The sequence below is a fragment of the Puma concolor genome, chromosome C1 (genome assembly GCF_028749965.1).
Source record: "Puma concolor isolate L17-30 chromosome C1, mPumCon1.1.hap2, whole genome shotgun sequence".
Classification (NCBI taxonomy): domain Eukaryota; kingdom Metazoa; phylum Chordata; class Mammalia; order Carnivora; family Felidae; genus Puma; species Puma concolor.
The window spans coordinates 61,730,188-61,739,619 of NC_141674.1; positions in this window are offsets into that span (position 1 = coordinate 61,730,188).

The following is a 9,432-nucleotide window of genomic DNA, read 5'->3' on the forward strand; positions in this document are numbered from 1 at the left end:
CCCTGGAATCTGCTTGAGATTCTCTCTCTCTCTCTCTCTCTCTCTCTCTCTCTCTCTCTCTCAAAATAAATAAATAAACATTTAAAAGAAAATAGAAAACCAAAAATAAGCAGAAAATCTTCAAAGCAGCAAGATAAAAAGGACTTGTCATTACAAGAGAACTTCAATAAGGTTAATACCTAATTTTTCATCAGAAACAGTGGAGGCCAGCATGCAGTGGGATGGCATATTCAAAGTGCTTCAGAGAAAACAAAATAAAATATCATATTCAGCAAAGATATGACTCAGATGAAAGCAAAATAGACTTTCCAAAATAAACAAAACCCAAGAGAAATCATTTCTAGCAGATATGTCTTACAGTAAGCACTAAAGGAAGTTTTTAAGGCTGAAGGCAAGAGAATCAGGTAGTAATTAGAATACACACATATACTCAGGCATGGGTAAAGATAAATGTGGAATTATCAAATATATCATAAGCACATATCTCTTCTTAAGTAAATTAAAAAGTAGTTCTATAAAACAATATGAATATAATTGTAGGGATTACAGTACATAAAAATATATTTGATAATAATAATGCAAAGGTGGAAAAGAGCACAGCTGTACTGAGTATAAAAATGACATTAGATAATAAACTGAATCCAAGAGGACAAATAAAGAGAACAAGAAATGGCAAATTTTTTAATTTGCCATTAATAGAACAAACTCTATAAATACATACTTGTTCTCATTTTTCTCTCAACTTTTTAAAAAATGTAAAAATATGTAAAACAATTATTACAACAATAGATTGTTATTTTTGCCACATGTATAGATGTAAAACGTACAATGATAATAGCACAAATATGGGGAAAAATAAGTAAAGCTACACAGAAAATTTTCTCGGGGGCGCCTGGGTGGCTCAGTCGGTTGAGCATCCGACTTCGGCTAAGGTCATGATCTCGCAGTCCCTGAGTTCGAGCCCCGCGTCGGGCTCTGTGCTGACAGCTCAGAGCCTGGAGCCTGTTTCAGATTCTGTGTCTCGCTCTCTCTCTGTCCCTCCCCCACTCATGCTCTCTCTGTCTCAGAAATAAACATTAAAAAAAAAAATTTATCTGTCTCACCAGAATTAGAATAAGTCAAAGGTATATTCTGATAAGGTAACCGCATATGTTAAGTCCTAGAGGAGTCACTAAGAAAATAACTTAGGGGCGCCTGGGTGGCGCAGTCGGTTAAGCGTCCGACTTCAGCCAGGTCACGATCGCGCGGTCCGTGAGTTCGAGCCCCGCGTCGGGCTCTGGGCTGATGGCTCAGAGCCTGGAGCCTGTTTCCGATTCTGTGTCTACCTCTCTCTCTGCCCCTCCCCCGTTCATGCTCTGTCTCTCTCTGTCCCAAAAATAAATAAACGTTGAAAAAAAAAATTAAAAAAAAAAAAAAGAAAATAACTTAAAAGTACAAATGAAAACACATCAAAGAAATTAAAATGTTATATAAAAATAATGTAAGTATTCACTTAATACAAATCAAGTATAGAAGAATTAAAAAAGAGTAGAGAAATGAAATACACATGAGATTTATTGAAAGCAAAAATTAAAATTGCAGGGGTACCCAGGTAGCCCAGTTGGTTAAGCATCGGACTCTTGATTTCAGCTCAGGTCATGATCTGATGGTTTGTAGGTTTGAGACCCACATTGGGCTCTGCACTGACAGCATGGAGCCTACTGGGGAGTCTCTCCCTCTCTCTGCCCCTCTCCCATGAGTGCACGTGCACATGCTCTCTCTCAAACTAAACAACTAAACTTAACAAAAAGTAAAATTGCAGCCATAAATCCAACCATATCAATAATAGTATTAAATTTGAGTGGATTCAAAACCCAATCAAAAGACAGACATTATCAGATTGGATTAAAAACAAGACCCATATATATGCTGTCCACTGGAGATACACTTTAGACTCAAAGATAAAAATAAGTTGAAAGTTAGGAGATAGAAAAGGATATATCACGCAAATACAACCATAAGAATGCTGGTATGGCTGTACTAAGATGAAATCAATTTAAAACGTTACTAGGCAATGTAACTGGCTTAACATTAAACTACATGCATTCTTATACTAAAAATAAATAAATGGGGCGCCTGGGTGGCGCAGTCGGTTAAGCGTCCGACTTCAGCCAGGTCACGATCTGGCAGTCCGGGAGTTCGAGCCCCGCGTTGGGCTCTGGGCTGAGGGCTCAGAGCCTGGAGCCTGTTTCCGATTCTGTGTCTCCCTCTCTCTCTGCCCCTCCCCCGTTCATGCTCTGTCTCTCTCTGTCCCAAAAATAAATAAACGTTGAAAAAAAAAAATTAAAAAAAAAATAAATAAATAAAAATAAAAATAAATAAATAAGTAAACAAACAAACAAACAAGTAAATAAAGTTACCAGAGATAGAGGAACATATTAAAATGATAATGTGACAATCCATAAAGAAGACATTATAATTATAAACATATATGCCCCTAACATCGAAGCCCCAAAAGATATGAAGAAAAGCTGTTAGAATCAAAAAGAAAATAGATAATTAAAATAATAATTAGAGACTACCATAGTAACTTTCAATAAAGGAGAGAAGAACTAGGTGGGAGATCAAAATGAAAATAAAAGACTTGAACATTATAAACCATCTAGACCTGACTAACATCCAAAGACAATAGAATACAAATTATTCTCAAGTGAGGGGCGCCTGGGTGGCTCAGTTGGTTAAACGTCTAATTTCAGCTCAGGTCATGATCTCACGGTTTGTGAGTTCAAGCCCCAAGTTAGGCTCTACGCTGACAGCTCTGAGCCTGGAGCCTGCTCTGGATTCTGTGTCTCCTTCTCTCTCTACCTCTCCCCTGCTCGTTCTCTCTCTCTCTCTCTCTCTCTCTCTCTCTTTCAAAAATAAATAAACATTAAAAAAATTTTTTGCTCAAATTATTCTCAACTGCACACAGGATATTCTCCAGTAGAAACTATATGCTGGTCATAAAGGATTCCTCAATACTTTTAAAAGGATTAAAATCATACAAAGTATAATCTCTGACTACAATGGAATAATGACATTAGAAATAAGTAACAGAAGGAAATTTTGGAAATTCACAAAATGTAGAAATTGCAATGCCCTTTTAAATAACTAATGGATTAGAGAATAAATCACAGGATAAATTATAAAATAATTTGAAAAGAATTAAAATGAAGACAAAAACATATAAAAAATTATGAGATGCAGCAAAACTCAAGCATAGAAGGGAAAATTATAGCTATAAATGCTTATATTTTTAAAAAAGAAGAAATATATCAAATTAATAACCAGCCTTCCACCTTAAAACAGTAAGGGAAAAAAAAGAGCAAACTAAACCTTATAGCAAGCAGAAGTTGTAATAAAATTATGGCAGAAATTACTGGAAAGAAATTATTATTTTTTTAAATAGAGAAAATAAACAAATCCAAATGCTGATCCAAAAATCAACAACATTGGAAAGTTTTAGGCTAAAAAAGAAAAAGAAAGAAAGGACTCCAATCTATATAATCAGGAATGAAAGAGAGATATCACCAATGACAATTGTATGACAACAAATTTGGTAACTTAGATTAAATGGCTAATTTCCTAGAAAGACACAAAGTACAAAAGCAAGAATAAAAAGAAAATCTGAATATTCTAATAACAAGTAAAGGCATTGAATTAGTGATTTCAAAACTTCTCACAAAGAAAATCCCAGGCCCAGATAACCTCATTGGTAAATTCTACCAAACATTTAAAGAAGAATTAATACCAATTCTTCAGAAACTCCTACAAAAAATAAAAGATTAAGACAGACTTCCCAACTCATTCCATGCAGCCAGTATTACCCTGATACCAAAATCAGACATAGACAACACACAAAAAAAGAAAACCAAAGAGCAACATCTGTCATGAATAAAGACAAAGAAATTCTCAACAAAACATTAACAAATAGAATCCAGCCATACGTAAAAATGAATATACACCATGGCCAAGTGTGATCTATCCCAAGGATATAATGTTGATTTAACATCCAAATTCAATTAATATAACACATCACATCAATCTAAAAAGGGGCAAAAAACATATAATCATCTCAATAGTCACAGAAAAGCTTTTGACAAATTTGATACCCTATCATGAAAATTAAAAAAAAAAACAAACACGCAACACACTAATGATTAAAAAAAAAATTCCCAATCTGAAAAATGGCATGTGTAGAAATCCCACAGCCAATATCATATTTAGTGGAAAAAGACTAAAGACTGAATGTATCCCTTCTAATATTAGGAACAAGAAGGGATATCCACTCCTACCACATCTACTCAACTCACACTTGATGATTTTAAAATTTACTACAAAGCTATAGTAATCAAGACAGTATGGAACTGGGATAAGGGTAAATATAAATATAAACATCAAGGTAATAGAATTAAGAGTTCAGATAAAAACCTTTGTTTCGATCCTCAAAGTAGATCAAAGGCTAAATAGAAGAGTGAACACTGTAAAACTCTAAGAACAAACCATAGATGTGAAATTTGGTGTCCTTGGATTTGGCACAGTTGTAGTTATGACACCAAAAGAACAAGTCGGCAAAGAAAAAAATAGACTTCATCAATTGGATTTCATCAAAATTATTATTATTATTATTATTATTATTATTATTTATTATTATTATTATTTGATTGAAAGATACTATCCCCAAAGCTAAAAGACAATCCATATAATGGGAAAAAATATTCACAAAGTATATATATTATAAAGAACTATATATACAATATATAAAGATTATGTCAATCATAAAAAATTAAAAATTGTCAAATCTGAATCTGAATAGCTATTTCTTCAGAGAACATAAATAAATGCCCAATAAATACACACTAAAATCACAACATAATTAGACACTGGAGAAATGCAAATCAAACCACAATGAAATGCCACTTTACACCTACTAGGATGACTATAATAAAAAAGACAATCAGAAATGTTAGTGAGGATGTGGAGAAATTAGAACCCTCATTCTTTGCCTGTGAGGATGTAAAATGGTGCCGCTTTCCTGGAAAACAGTCTGGCAGCTCCTGAAGATTTAATCACAGAGTTAATATATGGTCCAATTCCACTCCAAAGTATCTACCCAAAAGAAATGAAACTTTTATCTACACAAAAACTGTTACACTAATATTCATAGCAGCATTATTCATAATATACGAAACGTGGAAACAATCCAAATTTCCATCAACTGATGAACAAATTAAATGTGTTATATCCGTACAATGAAATATTATTCAGCAATAAAAAATAATGAAGTACTAATACATACTACAGAATGGATGGTCCTTGAAAACATTAAGCAAAGTAAAAGAACCCAGTCATGAAGGTCCACATATTTTTGATTCATAAACTGGCCCCATATAAAAAGTGAAAGGAGAGACCAAAGAAACAGGCAAACTACTCCAAATTGTTAGGTGGCAAGTTTAATGAACAAACTTATGAGGCTTATCTTGGACAGATGCAAGATAAGTAGATCTCCACACAAGCCCACAAGAATCTTTAAAGTTTGTTAAGAGGCCTTACCTGGATTCAGTCACACCTACAAACCAGACGTCTCAACAACAATTTACTTTCAAGGTTGTGTCCTTAGAACAGCTCTCACTGCAGAAATGGTAGGCAAAACATACATTCCAAGTAGAGGGGAGGGGGTGAGGAGTCTGATTGCTTGGGTCTAGCTCATGGGTCGACTGGTGGTAATGTCCTCTGATTACCTCCTCCAACAATATGGTATAATTATATTTGCATGAAATGTCAAGAACAGGCAAATCTTTGTAGACAAAAGGTAGATTAGTGTTTACTTAGGGATGGAAGTAGGGAATTGGGGGAAATGGTGAGTGAGTGTTAAAGGGTACTGGGTTTCTTTTGGGGATGATGGAAATATCCAAAATGTTGGGTTTTTTTTAAATTTTTTTTTAATGTTTATTTTTGAGAGAGACAGAGTACAAGTGAGGAAGGGGCAGAGAGAGAGGGAAACATAGAATCTGAAGCAGGCTTGAGGCTTCGAGCTGTCAGCACAGAGCCTGATGCGAACCCATGAACCATGAGATCATGACCTGAGCCAAAGTCAAACGTTTAACTGACTGAGCCACCCAGGCACCCCCAGATGATGGAAATATTCTAAATTAGACTGTGGTGATGGTTACACAATATGTATTTGCTAAAACCACTGAATTGTACACTTTAAATGGAAGAGTTGTGGATATGTGAATTACATCTCAATAAAGCTGTTATATTTTTTTAATCATTATTATTTCCTCATGGACATATATACAATGGTAAGATTACCTTCCAGCACCTTAACAGTCAAAACTACAAAAATAACTGATATCACTAAGGAAGAGTCTTACAATCTGGGATTTGACATTGTTTTCAGTGTGTGCAGAACAGTATCACCGCAGGAAACTTTTCCAACAAGCAATTTGGTCTGTTTGAAATTTACACTGGAAATTTGACAAAATATCTAAGAATCAGTCATTGAATTACAGAACACCTTATGGAGAGAGTGCTTTCGCTTTTGAGCATATCTTCATTACTAGTTATAAGCTAGAAGTCTGGGAGATTACCTCCAAGAGCTTCCACAGATGTTCTTCCATACATAATACAATGTTCTGTAGTTGCTGAATTGCATTTGTTTACTTACGGATTGTCCTAGCAGAAAACGTATTCATGAAATTAGTTGTAGAGTGTTTGGAGAGAAAAAGAGAGGCATAAAAAGTTTTAGGAAAACATAACCTCAACAGAAATTACTTAGTCAGAAGTATAGTTTCTGAATGTAAACTCAATGTCTTTAATTAACCATTGGAAAGAGTTTATTTTTTGTGAATATAACAAAATCACGTTCAGAAATTTAAAAAAATAATGAAAATAACCTATGTGAAGATTGACAGTGTTTTTAAAGGTATGTAAGAAAAAGTCTTTTTACATAAAGAGTTTAATCACATAAATATTCAAATTAAATAATATCCCTTTCAAACAACAAAAACCAATGGAAAGAATTGTTCTTTTGCTAGATACCTTCTTGTAATTTAACTGACCCTTAAAGGAAAAAAAAGTATCAAAATGAGGGGTTTTGGTGTCTTTGAGTGTAACTTTTGTATAAGGAAAATATTATTCCATATTTATATAATTAATATTTAATTAATTCTAAAATTTTACAATTCTAATCCTTCCCTATACTTTTAATTTAAATATGTGAATCTTATTCTATTCACAACTCTAGAAAATTTTAACAATTACTTTTTAAAAAATTTTTTTTAACGTTTATTTATTATTGAGAGACAGAGCGAGGCAGAGCATGAGCATGAGAGGGGCAGAGAGGGGGGAGACACAGAATCCAAAGCAGGCTCCAGGCTCTGAGCTGTCAGCACAGAGCCCAGCAAAGGGCTCTAACTCACAAACCGAGAGGTCAGGACCTGAGCTGAAGTCAGGCGCTTAACTGACTGAGCCACCCAGGAGCCCCAACAATTACTTTTAAGAGGCAACTTACTTATTTAAATGTCCTTAAATGTTTTATCCTGAATTTATAAATTTAGCATATTGCATTTTACCTTTAAGTACATTAATTGTCTAATAAACCTTCCCAAATTACTTACAGATTTCTTATAAATATAAAAAATTAAACTTATATTCAATATTAATTTATCATTAAAATAGCAATACTTTTTACAAATTTAGGAAAATCCTGTTATCCTGCTATAAAAAATTCAAAATTACTAGGTGACAAATTTTTATATGGAATCATAAGTCTTATCTGTTAGGAACTTTAAATTGCCAAATTATACTCTCAAAATGCCAAATTATTTTAAATGTTACAAGTACTCAAAGTACCAAACATGCACAGATTATTTCCAAATATAACATAAAACTATGAATACTATGGATTTATTTCCTCATCTTCTCAAAATTTAATGTTCAATCTTCCCAAGATCAAGTATGATCATTTGCAAAAGACAATTATGTGTTTTCAACAATGTGGGTTTATCGTGCAATGCAGTTTGGGGTTTTCTTCCCTAAAAAGTAGGAGGTTCACTTCTCAGCTAGCTGAGGCTGCCTGTCAGCCATAGATTTGGATCGGATATAACCATACAGCCATGCAGAGCTTTTTTTTTTTTTTTTTTTTTTTTACCTCCGTAAGAGACAAGTAGGTCTGTCTTTTTGTCCCACTAAATCATTATGCCCTTTAAATGGAGTAGTCCTGACACGTCTGGGTGGCTCAGTCAGTTAAGCGTGGACTTGGGCTCAAGTCATGATAATAAGGCGTGGGAATTCAAGCTGCACGTTGGGCTCTGTGCTGACAGCTCAGAGCCTGGAGCCTGCTTCAGATTCTGTGACTCCCTCTCTCTGCCCCTCCCCTCCTCATCTCATGTGCGCTCTCTCTCTCTCTCTCTCTCTCTCTCTCTCTCTCTTAAAAATAAATAAACATTAAAAAAATTTTTAATGGAGTCATCATACAATCCACATTCCTGGAACAAAATATACATATTATCTAATTCTTAAGCATAATTATATTCTTGACATACTACAGTTTCCATTCTTTGATTGGATCCAACTAATCTAGTTACTGCTAGATCCATGTCTAAATTATTTTTATAAACTTCTTTCCTAGGAAAGCCAAAGTCTTTGTAGATATTTATAGATATTTAAATAACATACACTAGGGGCGCCTGGGTGGCGCAGTCGGTTAAGCGTCTGACTTCAGCCAGGTCACGATCTCGCGGTCCGTGAGTTCGAGCCCCGCGTCAGGCTCTGGGCTGATGGCTCGGAGCTTGGAGCCTGTTTCCGATGCTGTATCTCCCTCTCTCTCTGCCCCTCCCCCGTTCATGCTCTGTTTCTCTCTGTCCCAAAAATAAAATAAAAAACGTTGAAAAAAAAAATTTTTTAATAACATACACTATGATTCTGAATGTCTCTCATGGCTTTGTCTATCTCTAACAGTTATAGCACTAAAATCATAAAAACATTAATTATTGATAACATTAATTATTAATCATGATTAATAACAATGAGGGTTTCCCCCTCTTCTTTCCCCACAGCATTATAAACTCATTCATTCATTTAATAAATCCTTAAAAAGCATCTACTAAGCAGTAGGCAATTATCATATCATGCTGTAAGTATGTATTTACATGCTACTTTCTAGCATAGCCACCAATTTTAGTCAATTTACAAGCAACACAATGTCTGGTAGGCAGTAGGCACTAAACGCATGGAGGAATTAAGAATTGCATGGTATATATGGCAGGCACTTGACTTCTCTTACTCCTTCACTCTCTTCTATCAACATCAAACAAACAACAACCTCAATAACAGAAGACTTTAATCATTTTAATATATCCAGGTCATTTTGATGCACCAAATTTTGAGCATTAAAAGTCTAAGGTATTT